This window comes from Micropterus salmoides, unplaced genomic scaffold (assembly GCF_014851395.1).
Source record: "Micropterus salmoides isolate LMB-PRFRI ecotype aquatic unplaced genomic scaffold, ASM1485139v1 Ms_hic_scaffold_18, whole genome shotgun sequence".
Classification (NCBI taxonomy): domain Eukaryota; kingdom Metazoa; phylum Chordata; class Actinopteri; order Centrarchiformes; family Centrarchidae; genus Micropterus; species Micropterus salmoides.
In genome coordinates, this window is record NW_024040928.1 from 5,457,232 (window position 1) to 5,473,371 (window position 16,140).

Sequence of the window (16,140 nt, forward strand, 5' to 3'; positions counted from 1 at the left end):
GCTAGGCCAGAGTGACGGTGATTCCAACAACTTTTGCATTTCACCTTTACAAAAACATGAGAACAATACTACTGGTTCAGCATAACATAGGAAAATCTTTCTTCTTGATTATGAAACTACTGCCTGATCACCAAAAGAATAATCAACATAAAGACTGTTGATTGTGAATAAGGGACACGCTAAGAATGCAATAGTAATGGCTTCATGAAACAGAGGCACCTCATCTTGATTAATAGTGTTAAATTGTCATTACAATGATCAGCAATACTGTGGCATTATATTTGTCATAACCAAGCATTCCTAGTAGGGCTCAACGATTAATTGTATTTGCGATATTATTGCCATGTGATTAAACAAGATTTTCTAATCACTTTTTATTTTAATTTATTATTTTCGTTGGCCAACTTCTGAATTGAACCTCAAACTGAGTATTTTTGTTTGCTTACTGGGATACAGAAAGATGGACTCCTTGGAGATCTGAACTGAGATAAGGACTCATTAACTGCTGGTTGGTAAGAGTACACTGTGGTGAAATTAGTTTTCTTGTGGTCTGTAGGTAGTAGCGGTGTGGAAATAGATTTTTAGATGCATCTCGATGATGATCAGTAAAGTCAATGCGTAACTCACGTTAATGATTTTCACCCGCACACTGTGCAGTGCGGTAACGCTTGGCGAGCGTCCTCTGCTCATTCTTCAAAGGACAACTACGTGACAGGCGGCAGTAGGTGACGGTGAAAACGAGCGGAGCAGAGGAAAACATGAGCGCTATGTTTCAGTCTGGCTGTAAATGTACAGTGTTACGTTAGGTCACAGCGTGTCCGTTTATTAAGTCTGTCTGTTGTTTTCCAACTACTAGAGAGGCAGTTAGCGCTAGCAAACCTCTCCTCTAAAGACTCCTGGAAGCTGAGCAGGATGTTATTTAATACTGCATCCAAAAATGAATTTGTATGCAGTATTTATTTTACACTTTTAATGAACATTTCTGCTGCAGCAACTCAAAGTTCCACTGAAATCACGTCCTGATAAGCCGCTGATCTGCTGTTTAGTGACGGAGCAGCTTTCACGCCAGTACTGCAACACCCTGGAACAAACTGACACTGTATAGAGGGTATGTGTTGATGTCACTTCCCCTTCCGGAACACGCTGGACTGAGTGGCAAAACATCCGTTACCATGGCTGCGTTTAGCAAACCAGGAGTAAATCAAGTGATTATTTGCTCAAATTAAAGGCAGTCGGACTCGACAGTGATCCTAACTGCTTACCAAAGAACCAGCGGTCCAGTTCTTTCCCATTTTAGATGTGTTGTTTGTGTTGATTCAAGCTAACACTGCTGCTTGTCTTTCTGCCACTCAGTGAGCGTAACTGCGTTCTGTGACGTCATGCGCATACCCTCTATACAAAGAAAGGAATAACGTCATGCATTTCATTTGCCGAATTTACAAGAGGGGATCGATAATAACGATTTTGTAGTAGACAGCGTTTCACAACAAATATAGTTTCCCCTAACTCACAAAACTCTGTGATTTTTTTGTGTATCATAATTATGTGCTACTCTCAGCACCATTACTGTAACAATCAATCAAATTGACCAACTGTATAGAAAACGTTTCAGCTCATAATGTGAAGTAACACGGCTTTAATGTGAAGCTAGCTCGCTAACTAGCTTACCGAGACGAGACTTCATCATCCAGAGAGACACAACGTTACGCGCCTCCTCTTCAGATGCTCCGGTGTTTCCAGGAGAGCTCAGCTTTGCTGCAGTTCACAACCTTTCTGGCTGTGTGAAGAGTGAAATGCTGCCACACTCTGGAGGTTTTAGGTTGTGAAGGTGTTACTGCAGCTCTGATGTTGTTTTAGTAACTTTAACGTTACTGTTCACATCACTTTACTCTGTTAAGCTGACGGTGTCGCTACGGCCCAATGACGTCATGAACGAATCGATAAATTCATTGGCAACAAATTTAATTATCGATTTTTGTCGACTACGTCGATTACTTGTTGCACCCCTACTGTAAAGTTGGTTTGTTGCCATTCATCCACATATCAAGTACACAAATGAACGAAATGCCGTTTCTCAAGGCACATGCTGCTCAATACAAGATGACAATAATGAACTTGCAGGACAAGACACAAACATATTACTACACTATACGAGACCAAAAAAAGGAACAGATATGTTTAGGTGGAGTGAACGTGGTTTGTCGGGAGCATTGTAAAGTGCGTAGTTCAACACATATCTGACTCCATACTAATAACAGCAGGCTCAGAAATAAAAATAGCAGCAGCAGAGGCCAGTAATAATGCTATGCAATGTTCGCTACATTTAAATGATGTAACATTAAATAGCTGCAATTCATTACTAACTACTACTTTGGATTGATACAAATACTTTACTTTAAAAGTACCAAATACTTAAACAGCGAGAAAAATACATCTTTATCCTGTTCTAATCGCATCGTAGCACTCATAATCATAATGAGGTACCTAGAAATCCCAACCCTTGAGATTATGCAATGTGATCGAAATCATGAGACCAGTGAAGATGCACACCCATAGTAGGTAGGCCGACCTGATGATTTTATCTCATTATTTAATGCCATGACTTGACTCAAATTATCTTTCTCATATTATATGATATTATATTATATGAAATTTGATACTTCTTCTCCACCATTGCGCATAATAATAATAATTCATGCATCAGCTAAATTCATCATAACACAGGCCTGACCCATAAGAAAGAACAGTGTATGTTTAATCTATCTCATATTGTGTTGGTCGTACTATACACTGATTTACTACTTGTCCATTTTGAATAATACAGAAGGTAAAGAGATTAAAAATTAATCACATCGCAATATTGGTTAAAAATTTGATTTTTTTTTTTTTTCAGCCTTAATTTCTAGACTCTGTTTTTTTCTTTCCAGGCTGTTTATGAAACAGCTGGAAACACATCCCATCAGGAGGACTCAAAGAAACAATCTACACTTCTACACAGAAAAACAAAGCCTACACATACAGACAGTGCAAACAGGTATTAACGTATCCGTAGACTAAAACACATCTCTGGTCACAAAGCGAACAGCAAACCGTGAGTAAAAGACAGCGCCAAGGGAGATCAACAGGCTGTCCAACTGTTTCCAGTGCAGCAGGTTGAGCAGCCTCTAAAAATAAACGGGCTGCAGAGGACTAACTGGTGGTGAGGTATTTTACTACGTGGTGTGGCCCTTTAACACATGACTCATAGCAGAGTGACTCCATTGGCATGGCTGGCTTCACACCAAACCCAGCCAAAACAAAAACGTGGAGGGACCACTGCAAACTCTGCCCAACACACCCTACCAACCCCACAACATAGACACAATCTCACACCTGGCCACAGTCATTCAGCACTAAACTATGATGGTCAAGCAACACGAGATTAACTGTTGGTACATGTGTATGTGTGTGTGTGTGTGTGTGTGTGTGTGTGTGTGTGTGTGTGGCTCTACTCTCCCTATGACATCACCAAGGTTGGCCCCAGCACTTACAGCAGTCTGGGCCAATCTCCAAGAAGGAATTGGTCCTGACCAATGATCTCAGCAACCTTCTCCTCTACATCACACGCTCAGTGTTTAAGCTTTTGGAAAGAGGAGCAGCGGTTAAAGGGGAAAGGAGAAAGAGGAGTGGTTAGCTGCCTGCTCCACTGGGTTGTCAGCAGTTAGGAGTATGGGTCAAAGAAACCAAATATTCATCAAAGCAAGGGGTGACATCATTTTATACAATGTGCTCCAACCAGGGTTTTTAGGCCAAATACTGAGCATCATAATGCAGGGTTCCACACAGCGTAATGTACAACCTACATGCACATAAAAACGGAACATGAAAAATAACTTACGAGCACAGTGTGTGAGTCAAGACTACAACCCAGAGAAATCCCGGACTTTAGCCTGACTTGTAGCTGCTAACTAGCTAGCTTTTCAAAGTCTGGACCTGTGAAGAGTACAAAAAGATGCTGTACTAACGTTACACAAACAGTAAGTAACTGAGTCAGAAAAATAGTTTACGTCTAGTTGTACTTCTAGTCTGGAACATCCAAAAAATATGTGATTTCTGATCCAACTTGGTGAACAGACAACAAAAGTGTCAACAAATCATCAGCAAAAATCTATCTCTGGCAGTTCCACTTAAATAAAATCCAGTTTTAGCACAAATACAATCCAGATCTTTTTTTTAAAGACAACAATAAAAAAATAAAACGTCCCTCATTTCAAAAGCGATGTCTAACAGCTTGTTGCATTCCATAACTTGGTCACTCCGGATGACAAAAAGAGGTCAAATGTTTAGATAACAAAAACAGCTTTATTCATTACTTTCACTTGATATTGTTAATTATTGTTGAAATAAGTATTATTAACTAAACATTCAAAGTAAATAAAATACAAACGAATGACGCTCGCTTGAGGTGGTTTTTGTCGAAAAAGAGTTAATGCACTAAATGGGAGATGGAAACACCCTTAACTTGATCAAGTCGAACGTAAGCTGCAGGGAAATGGAGGAGCGGGGTATAAAAACAGCGCCGTCAAGTCGGACACATTCTCCACATTCTACCTGCGTGAGCTTACTTTGAGCTCAGAACAATGACTGATCTCAGATCAGGTAAAAAGTGGCTCCAAACTTGCGCAGCTGAAGAAAAGCAACTGTCTCTTCAATTTAAAAAACATGCTGCTGATGGAGAAGGTCAGCAGCGCAGACACATACATGGAAAGAAAGAGCAGCAGAGCGGTGGGTGTGTGCGAGTGTGGAAAAATGTGAAGTGAAAGGGGAAAGAATCAGGTAGCCTAGACTAGTGAGTAAACACTAAAAAAAAAGAAAATAGATGAAGAATGAAGTAGAATTAAAATAGTGAAATTATCAATAACGTAGACTTGAAACAGAAATATACACCGCCAACCACACTTCCACCCCTCCTCACCACAAAGTGCAATAAAATCAGTCTCAAACAACTGCCAATATAAATAGTGACCACCCGTTAAACATTTCACAACTGTGAGACTAAAGAAAAAGTTACTAAAATTAAGTAATGCTTTTAACAATTAGATACGCACAGTGCAAGGTTGTAATTTAAATAGAAAACTATCTCATCTGTTCTGGATCCTCTCACAACTTTAACAGCTGTTAGTTGTTTTTAGTAATGTTCAAATGTTTTTATTAAAAGTGTGTATGTTAAAGCAAAGGAGATTTGTTTCGTTTTTGTTTTTTACCGTGGTGTTGAATTGGTATGGTGGAATTTTAAAAAGGTATCAGGATCGACAACTACATTCTTGGTGTCGTGGCATCCCTACTTAGCACCAGAAATCGAAACATACCGGTGCCTGTTAATCATAAGGAGTCCCACGATGGTCAAAATCATCACCTAGTTTGTGTACGGTACTGGACAGGACCATAAACTGCCACAGCTCCGGATTGGTGGAGGCCAGGCCAATTAATTTACTTCCAGAAGAAGCGAGTAATGTCTCTGTCAGTAAAGAGTTCAGCTGCTGTTCAGTGGGTTCTAGCTACCCTGAACTCAACACGCCTTTCCCACAAAGCACTTCAGATCAACTGAAGATAAGATTTTAAACCTACTTAAAACTACATAGTATACACAACATAGTGTATAAACTAGCTCTAAGCAGTACACTGTAGCCAACAGTCCAGACACATTAAGCACAGAAACAAAAACACAAGCAGAGCAATACACAAAACACTCGGCCACGGCCCTAGACAGTAATTTGGGATCATCTGTCCATGTAACCACAGGAAGAGATATGGTCTGCTGTTGTAAACAAAGCAAGAGGCCACACCGAAAGACAGAATCATACTTTGTTGAGTTAATGCAACACAAAGGGCAGTACTCATCTTGCAGATGATTGAATGTGGGACAGAGGGATTTTCTGCAACCACACAGCTTACAGCGTCTCAGCAACCACACAAACACACCCTGCCCGAGGAACGCAGGCCAGCCAAATCAGTATTACTTACATTTAAAACAAAGAACATTTCTGGACATATGTTCATATTCATCTGCCCATATTGCTTCCAATCCTCTGTTTGATCACATCTGCTTGGGATAATTTGCTTTACCAACCTCAGCTCCTCTGTGGTCACCACTGTCCTTTCTTTTCCAAATCAAACAATTCTTCAGACTCATCTGAAAGCTAAAAATAATTTAACTATCAAGATATAGAGTATTAGTACAGTTTAGTCTAAGCTTGTACCTGATGTGCTTAACACTGGACCAGTAGGTAGTAATGACATGCGGCTAAATCAAGTAATTAACGGTACTTGCTGTACATTGAGCTAACGTTATACAGCAGCCAATAAGAAGCGCAGCTTCTAGAACGTAGTCTGAGGCCCATGGGAGATGTTTGCTAGCGCTCACTGCCTTTACTTTCCAGCAGTTGGGGAAACAACAGACTGACTATTCTTGTTCTTGAGAAGATATAGCATTTATTAACTGACACACTGTAACCTACACTTTACAATAGGGGAAGAAATCTCCTCACAATTCAATTCGACTTCGATGGGCTGCAATATGATTATGAAATGATTATCGATTCTTTTTTCCTACATGATTTCTAGATAATTACAAAGTATTTAATTTGCACATTAAAATCTAACAAACATCTCCTAAATTGCTTAAAAGGACTAGTTCGCATCCGTTTACTAGGCTTTAACAGCCAGTTTTCAGAATCCACAGAAAAATGAAATATAATTTAACCAGTTTAGTCTTTGCTTCTGGCGAAGCGTTTACGCACCTCCGAGAGTTTTGCTTTTTGTGTTCCGTGTACATTACATTATCAAATAACATTTAAATAATTGATTTTAGACATTTGTTAATCGATTCAGAATCTTCCACGTCTGCATCGCAATGCATCTAAGAATCAAATTGTTCTCCCGCCCCTACTGTACACTGCTAACGTTTTCCGTTACTCTGCTCACATGGGTTACTGCGTTTAAATGGGTTACTCTGTAGTATTAGAATTTAGTTCAGGGCAGAATCTGATTGGACATTTAACCTGTCAGTCAAGAATACTAAGCCAATCCACTGCCGCAATTGTTTCTTTGCCCCGCCCCTTTTCCTTGTGAAGCGAACTCGCCGTCTTCATTCATTAATCCCATGCTTGTTGCTGGAAGACGCCAAAATGGAGCGGTAAAACGCAATAAAACACTTCACTTCAGGACTGTGTGGAACTCTTTAGCATTTTTGCTAAAACGCTGTGTTAATGCTGATATGCTACTAAATGCCGATGCGGCGTCCTCTTAATATATCAACAGCACCACTGCGAGTGTGATCTACGATCCGCTGCTGGGAAAAAGACGGAGTTGCAGTGGGATCTTGGTGAGCCATGATGGTTTGGTATTTTTATGGAAGATGTGACGTTGCTGGCATGTAGAGTTTAATAGTTATTCCCCTACCTGTTTACCTAAACAGGACAAGTGTTTCACCTTGGAGCAATTGGATGCCTTGATGTAGTTCAAGTGTTTTCTTTTCTTGTTGTGGTACCTTTATAATCAGTACAGTCGGTAAACGCAGTTCTGTGTCTGTGGGGTTCATTGATGTTTAACCAGCTCCATAACCGAACCTACACTAGTCCTTTGGGCCATTTAGGTATAACTTGTACCCCAGGGCTTATCAAGAGTGCTACACACCTGCGCTGAATGAAGACAGGGAAAACACTACATGAACCAGCTGACTATCTGTCCATGTTATCCTTTTGCAACTTGCCGTTCAATAGACCTGCAATGCAATCATTAAACTTCATATGCTGCATGTGTTGGTACCTTTAAATATCTATTCACATCTGAAGGAACATGTTTTCAGTTACTGATTACATGTAATCAGTCTACTAAGATTTTCTTTGGTGGATTACAGTCCTAGTCTAGTAATCTCAAAGTTCCTGGTTCGATCCTCACCCATCAGTGTATGAATGTGTGTGAATGGGGGCATATGTTGTAAATAGGTGGGCAGATTATAAAAGCACTAGGGCGGAACGATTTTAGGAAAAATCAATTTTTCTGCCAGATATTGCGATTAAGTTTCGATTTGCAAGTTTTTTTGAAATTTTAGTTTAAGTTTAATATTCACTGCCAGTCTATTTTTGATGGAAGCAGCGTCAAGCAGCACAGAGCACATGAACCGGGCAGGAAGTCAGACATAGAATGGCATAGAGAATCCGGTCAAAATTCAAAATAAAACACCTGCATTCTCCCGATCGTATATCAACAATAAACACAGCTAAAACAGACAGAAAAAGAAACAATTTAACTACGTAGCCTACTTAATCATGACAGAAGCACACAAATCAAGGCCAGCTGAACAAATCTGAACAAGTCAGCAAAATCAGGTAGGTAAAACGCTCTTATTCTGAAAAGCTCCATGTGGGATATGTAGCCTGCAAAGAGCAGAATGGAACGGGCTCAACAGAGTTGTTATCCATAGCTGAAGCACACAAATGACAAATTAACACCCCATCAACAACGTAGGGCAGGCTAAACACTCCGCTGCTGAAACACTCAGTGTGAGTTGACGCCAGACAAAACCGCGGCACAGCCGCCAGCAACATTATCCCACATATTCCTCTGGTTTCCTTTGTTGTTATAAAATGTACACGCCCTGTGCCCACTCTGATTGGTGAGTAGAACCGTAACAGGAGGCGCATGGCAGTTCTAATTGGCGAGCAAGTCTGTCACACAAGGATGACAACGGAATGAATCTTTTACTGCGTTTAAAACAGGTCAGATGCGCTGTAAAATAAACCTACATTTAAATCGATTAGCTATTCGCGTTCTTTCAAATCGCAGTTTCCATTTGAAAATGATTAATTGCTCAGCCCTAAAAAGCACCATGTAAATGCAGTCTATTTACCAAAACCCATTTTCACAGACAGTGAAAGCAGAGGCGTTGAGTGCAGTCTGCTATTACCCTGTACAACAGATGAAAATAATGTGTGCCACAATCTTTGGAATGTACGGCTTTAGTCCAAAGCGCTGCTAAATTTCATTGAAAAGCTTTGTAGATTTTAACCTTTATTTTAATCTATATCTATATTTTTAACATGTAATAGGTTTAACTGGATCTTGTGAACAACTTTCTAGGAAAGGCATGTATAAAAAAAGTGAAATTACAGCTATTGACCATGTACAAGTAAGAGGCCACCACAGTGACCATGGCTTGTTTACTTCTACCTACAAGACTAATCTATACTAAACCCTTGTTTTAGATAGGAATGTGTGGCGATAATGGCTGTGACTGCAGATTGACTTTATTTGTTTAAGGAACAAGTAATAAACATAGATGAATTCTGAATGAATGCATGTGAAATACCAGCAGTGGGGCAGTGGACAAAGTCTTCTCGGTTTGTTCCTCGGAGGAAATGCCTTTCTAAATACATTAAACGCAGCCAAAATCAGTCAGCGTAAAGGTGGTTTGTGTGTGTGTGTGTGTGTGTGTGTGTGTGTGTGTGTGTGTGTAGCAGGAGTGAACTTCCTGCTAGTTCATTGTCATCAGGGTCAATAATTTACTTTTTTTGTCAACCTGGCAATGGCTGGTAAACTGAGAACATTTACGGAGTTGGCTGATGAACAGATAGCTGACTGGATCCGCCATTAGCTTGTTTAGCTTGTTAGCTCGGTTAGCCATGCAGCTAGCTGTCCTATTAGCTGACAGCCCGCCTCAGCATGGTGACCCTGCTTAGGTGGCATTAGGGGGATTCTGGCCTAAATAATTCCACTAACTAAACCTGAGACCTTCCTTGTGTAATGAAAGTGAAGAAAAACAACAAAGTAACATTGACTACAACTATCCAAGGTCAAATCACATTACGGCCTTCAGTCAGGGTTTACCCTGATGTTTTTGCTAAGAAGGAGAATCACATGGAGGTAGTTCATCCAGTGATGGTCATTGACCCAAGAACAGCTACATTGCCTTGTCTGTGATATTCATACTGGCATATTATTAAGCTAGTCCTGCCAATGTACACTGTAAGTCTTTTTGAATGTAATTAAGTTGGTAATTGAGCTTTCATTGCTAAAGCAGAAAGCTAACTGCATGCATGTCTCCCTCATCTTTGTGTCAACGTATCAGTGTGGATGTGGGTCAGGAGGTCGGCTCAGTCATTCATGGCCTCCATGATGTCAGGCTGTGCAACGTATACTATGATTCTTACGTCCTCTAACTGGTGTCACACATGCAGAGCACTCAAAAGTCAATAATGTGAAGTGAAGATTTTATCTACAGCTTTCTAAAACAACATCATAAGGCCCAGCAGCAGCCATAAATGCACTGCAAGAGCTGTTCTGTTGTCATAAATGCAGAAATAGGTCAAAAAGCTAAGAGCTATGGCCAAAAGCGCATCTACTAAATGGTGTGCTGTCAAGCAGATGATGGGTAGAGCAAGAGTCAAGAAACTGTGCAAGAATGAGAAGAGATACATAATGTATCTCAAATACAAGATAAAAGCATGAAAATATTGAAAAGACTAAAAGACACGTTTAAGATAAATATAAAATTAGTAAAATAGAATAAAATAAAAGGGATAAAATAAAGTCAATGTATGTGTAAGATCTAAGGACAGGATAAGCAAGGTTTGGGTTTGGCTAGTGGGCTATTTAGCTTTATCAGGTGCCTTTTGTTAAACAGTGTTCCAACTTTTCATAAAGTACTTTTTGTACAACGACCAATCACAGTCTAGATGGGGCAGGACATTAGAAAAAAGTTGACATGCTAAAGCAAAACTTTTGAAATGTTTAACTCTTTGTTATGCATAAATGATTATGATTATTGATAAGTTAATGCTTACTTACTGCTAAGTACTAACAAATTACAGACTAACCACTGTGTAGGTCTTTTCTCTTGCAATTCAGCATTTAATGAAGACAAACATTGCACAAAAATTAAACTACTGTATTATCCAACTGGATATATAATAATATTATAGTAGTAAGCTATATAGTATTCTACTATATAGAATAGACTTTATTGATCCCACAATGGGGAAATTCACTCGTTGCATCAACTTTAGTACACAAACAAACCAAAAACAGAAGCAAACAGTAGACAAATAAAAAAAATATGTGAAATTATATGAAATAAATATATGAATAATAATATATGAAATTACAATGAATATAGTAACATCATATAATTCATATACTAGAATTTTACTAACACTATACTATTAAATAAACATTATACTTTTATTTCATGTTATACTATATGAAGCCACGCATACTAGTTCTTCCTCCAGGTTGTGGATAGAGCCTCTGCAGTGTCAGGATGCCACTGTGCCAATATGTACTGTTTCTAGCCGCCTCCTCCTGAGAGCAACACGCTGCCCATGTTCTATTTTTCACCTGTTTAACTAAAGTTATAAATATTGTTTTATCTTGTTTATATAAAGTGTGGCGTGGTTTGTGTGGGTGGTGTACTGTGTATTCGTCCCACATTCCACAAGCTGCAAAGCGCCAATCACAGTGGTTTTCTGTGATGACTGTTTTCACTCACACACGCAGTATAATTATGTATGTACGAGATTGTTTCTTAATAAACTCTGTGCTCCTACATTTCCCAGTGTGCTCTTAAATGTTTTCATTTTGAAAAAAAAAAAAATCATGCAACAAGTACTTGCATAATATCAAATGCACATGGTATAGTCTACACTTATGGGCAATAATGAGAACCTAAGCTGAGATGTTTGATATATTCCAGGCTGATTCTGAGCAGTTAAACAGTATCATAAGTAACTCAAATCTTTACTTTGCCTGACTTTCTGTGTGTCTAGATAATAGGCCTAGTAAAATTAAATTGCTCTTTGTTTAACCAATAGCTTCAAGATAGCACTGAGCAAAATGATAGTGATAGGAACAAAGTTCAAGACTTTTGAAACTTGTTGGTTAAGTGATGAAATATCTACAAGACAAAACAGCAAGTCCAGTTTTCTTTGACAACAAAAAAAAAAAAAGCAGAAATAACAAATTAGACAGACATGAGTAATAAGCCCATCCCCCACAGCCTTTGCAGTTTAGTTTTGCTTGTGGTTGTAAAATGTACACATCCTGTGCCTGCTCTGATTGGTGAGTAGGACTGTAACAGGAGATGGGTGGCGCTTGTGATTGGTTAGCAAGTGTGTCACACAAGGACGACAATGGAACGATATTATTACTGCACGACGGTTTAACATGGGTCAGATCTGCTGTATATAACCCTACATTTTAATCGCAGTCTTCACTATTAGCTAATCGCGTTCTTTCAAATCGCAATTTAGATTCAAAAACGATTAATCATTCAGCCCTAACACTTTCACAATTGTCCAATAGACAATTAACCACATCGGTAACTTTCCCAAGGAGTGCATGTACTCCTAAGAGAAGAAATGTAGAGCACAGTGAATAATGTTCAAGCAACACAGAGTTTATTAACAATGTATTACATAGATACTGTGTGTGTGTTTAAAATACTAACAAAGCTTTTTAAAACACTCACACACAGTTCCTCCGGCAGGCTGTGGATAGAGCCCCCGGAGTGGACAGACGTGTATTTGGCCAGAGCCAGGATGCCATTGGGTCAATATGTGCTGCTACTAGCCGCCTCTTCCAGAGAGCAAAACGCTCCCCTTGTTCTGTTTAATTAAAACCCTTGACCTCATAGTTCACTGGCAAGGTTTGTACTGTAAATATGCTAACTTATTTAAGGTGGGGTATTTTTTTCAATTCATGTCAAAATCAATTATCTAAATGTTAACTGATAAGGTAACGTTGACGTGCACATAATAAAGACATATTTCCCTACATTCTGTGCATCACTGCTGCTGAATAAATGAGCGCTGCTTCTAAATTTCACACAATCGTTAATAATAATAATAATGCACAACTAATGATTTTTCCTCGCACCCTGTGCGAGCTGGGCAGCTCCCTCTCCTCATTCATCAAAGGACGTCTACGTGATAGGTGGTTAACGCTAGCGAAAATCTCCGTGTGCTTCAGACTCCAGTCTGGAAACTGAGCAGGACTAGACGGGGCATAGTCACGTGACTACACATACGGTACTTTTTAACTTTTTACTTTTTAAGGGGAAAATACGTGAACACGTACACGTACACACACACAGTGGGGGATATATTAATAGGATTAAAAAACGAAATAATCAGCATGGTAAGAGGCTCTGAATTTGGGTTTCGATTACTTTTTAATTAATCATCCTGTCCTACAATAACACTCTTCTCATTTATGCATCATTTAATGTAAATCACATTGTCATTCAATGTTCAATATATTTACACAAAACCATTACATGCATGTTTGCACAGTGTATTATACAGTCAGTGCCTAAAAACCACAAACCTGGTGGGTTTGTTTGAAACACCACCACAGATATTCCCTGAGCTTACTGGTGATGTTGTGTGTGAGACGTGGGGATGCGCACCGATCACTACGCTAACCTACTAAATGTGCGTTTTCCCTGTTCTGCAATTTCAGACCCTGATCATAACCATTAATACACCAAACATTTTTTAATGTTTTGCTCATGAAAAGCATAGCTGGGGGGTTGTAGTCTTTACTCTCACACTGTGCTCGTAAATTATTTTTGCTGGTTCACGCGTGTCTATTTTTAGGGCCATATGAGAGTGAAATACTGACACTTTAGAGCCCTATGATACAAACCACATCATTTCATTTCCTGCAGATTATTTAGCATTGCACACAAGTTTACAAACCACCAGCAACAAAAGGAAAATACAGTGAACCGTCTCTGATGTGGGTGCTGAAAGAGAGGTGAGAGATAATGACAGAAAGGTGGTGTGAAAGAGAAAAGGAGGAATACACGCTAACACACTAAGAAAAGTGCTATGTTTCTCAGTAACAGTAGCATGACACCTAGGCCCTGGGGAGAGGCAGCTGAGGATTCCTGACATATTTGTAGCAGGTGAGACACACAACGAGAAAGGGAGAGAGATGATTAAAAGCTAAAGTAGTCAAGTTGAGCTGGAACATGGTCACTGATAAATATTAGGCTACATTATTATTAAGTATTATATTTGCAGAATTAGATTCCAGTGGTGGCTGCGTGGGATTGTTTTTGTGTGACTCCAGAGCGCTTTATGGAAAAAAAGATGTAATCATGTCCCTGTACTTCTAACTCAACTATTTGAACCAGTAATCTATTTTTAAAATATTTTTTTCAGAAGCACAGCGAGAGCCACGATAGTTCTCTACATATAATAATCACAGTGTATTGGGTGCCTGTGTTATTGAAGACGGCGAATCATATGCAGCAGTGTCCTTCGTCAACATAACAGATACAGGCCACAATAGCAAGCTAGGTAGCTAGCACGTGTGCTATTTTAGTTAATAAATAAATAAATAAAACTATCGTATTGAACGGAAAATGCTACATTAGAGATGAGTGTGCAAAGCAAAGTACATTTCCCTAGAAACAAAAGCTATTTCCAACCTGATGCACTTTGTAAGGAACTTATTCCAAAAACAAACTTGATTTCAATTATTGACTAAAGACTTGAAGCTTGACCTGGACTTGCACAGTAATAAAGTAACACGTAGGTTTTAGACTTTCACTTAAATAGGTTTGTCAATCGGTAATTTTTAGATACTTGAGCAATTTCTCATGGGAGACATTGTAATATAGTGGAGAAAAGCTTTTCAGTACCCTACTCGCCCCTGGTCTGTTTGAGTTTTATTTAAGCAGCATCACTGTTGTTATCAATGTAGTTAATAGACAACGGATTAAACAATCTCCTCTCTCATTAAATACGTGAAAATTAGTTATGCAATGTTGTTTGTAGGGGTGTAATGAGTCACTAGACGAGTTTCAAGATTGGATTCACAAGATCGCGACAAGACGAGATTTTAACAATATTTTTAAGAAATCTTTAATGCTGAATTATAAAAAAAAAAAAATGTAATTCCTGCATTCTATTGAATTTTTGTGCACCAGTTTATGGTGAAAATGTTTTTATTTATGTAAAGAGAAACACAAAATTCAGGTGGCAAGTGACAATTCAAAATCTAGAGCCTAACTCTACCAGAATCTAAGTCAGTGCAGCCCTCAGTTATTCTGTGCTGCACTCTGATCTGTTTCTCTTGTAGATCAACTTATTTAATATCATCCCTGCTGAGTCATGATTTAGTCATCCCTCCTCTTTTGTGTCTTTGTTTGGGGAAGTAACCTCTTTAAATGTGCTTGTGGTACCTTTTCACTACAATGCTAAATTATTTCATTTTAATTAGTTAGAAACTCTTGTACTTTATTAGCTCCAGTGTTTCAGCAGCTTTTCTGCTCATGCTCAAAACTTTCTGCACATTCACAGTCTCTCCCACATATCTGTGTTCTCTGACATTCTCAGAAAAAAGTCATAATATTACCAGACTAACGTCATCATTTAATGAGAATTCCACCTGCCCTTTATTCTGTGGTGCATTGCGTTATTGATCCGCTGGTAGTAACGTTTGAGACCGTTTGACCGACGCAATTTAGGACTGCATGTGAAACCAAAAGTAACTGAAAACACTTGAGACAATGAAGTAATCTGGTGCCATATAGCAGAGTAAGAGTGTCTTTATCTGTCACCTTAGTGCACAGCAAGCTGCTAACAGCAGCTTTATGGTGCTAGTGCGAGGTGCTAGTATGGTCCTAAGCTGCGTGCTAGTCAACAACATTGCCAAGCAAACTCCTTTTTGTAGGTTGACCGTGTCTTTTTCAGACGTACAGTAGCTATATCATTACCTTCAGGGCATGTCTATCAAGTCAATTTACATACCGCCGGTGCCGGTGTGGAGCAGAATGGCTATCCACAACTAGCCACTGTGCTGTAGTAACGTTATAACTAAAATCATATATAACTAAATTCAGTCTTCCGACACACTACTCTTCTTAGTTAGTGAGATTCAAATGAGGTTCACTGTCCACAGTTTCTCTAGACTGTCACTCAGGATCACAACATTTGTCCAACATTGCCGAGCGTGCTAGCCACATTAGCCGCGCAATATGCTAATGCCAAGTTAGCTAACTTTTGAAATAAACAGTAAAACAACACAAAACACAGCAACACTTACACCTTCAGAATTTGAAGTCGGGTCACGTACAGCTCATGGCGATCCATC

General features: G+C 39.1%; 1 protein-coding gene across 1 annotated transcript in view; it reads right to left on the reverse strand.

The window, feature by feature from the left end:
• LOC119908534 (CD2-associated protein) overlaps window positions 1–16,140 on the reverse strand; it is a 65,817-nt gene that overhangs the window by 45,204 nt on the left and 4,473 nt on the right. The gene's annotated exons all lie outside the window — the stretch shown is intronic.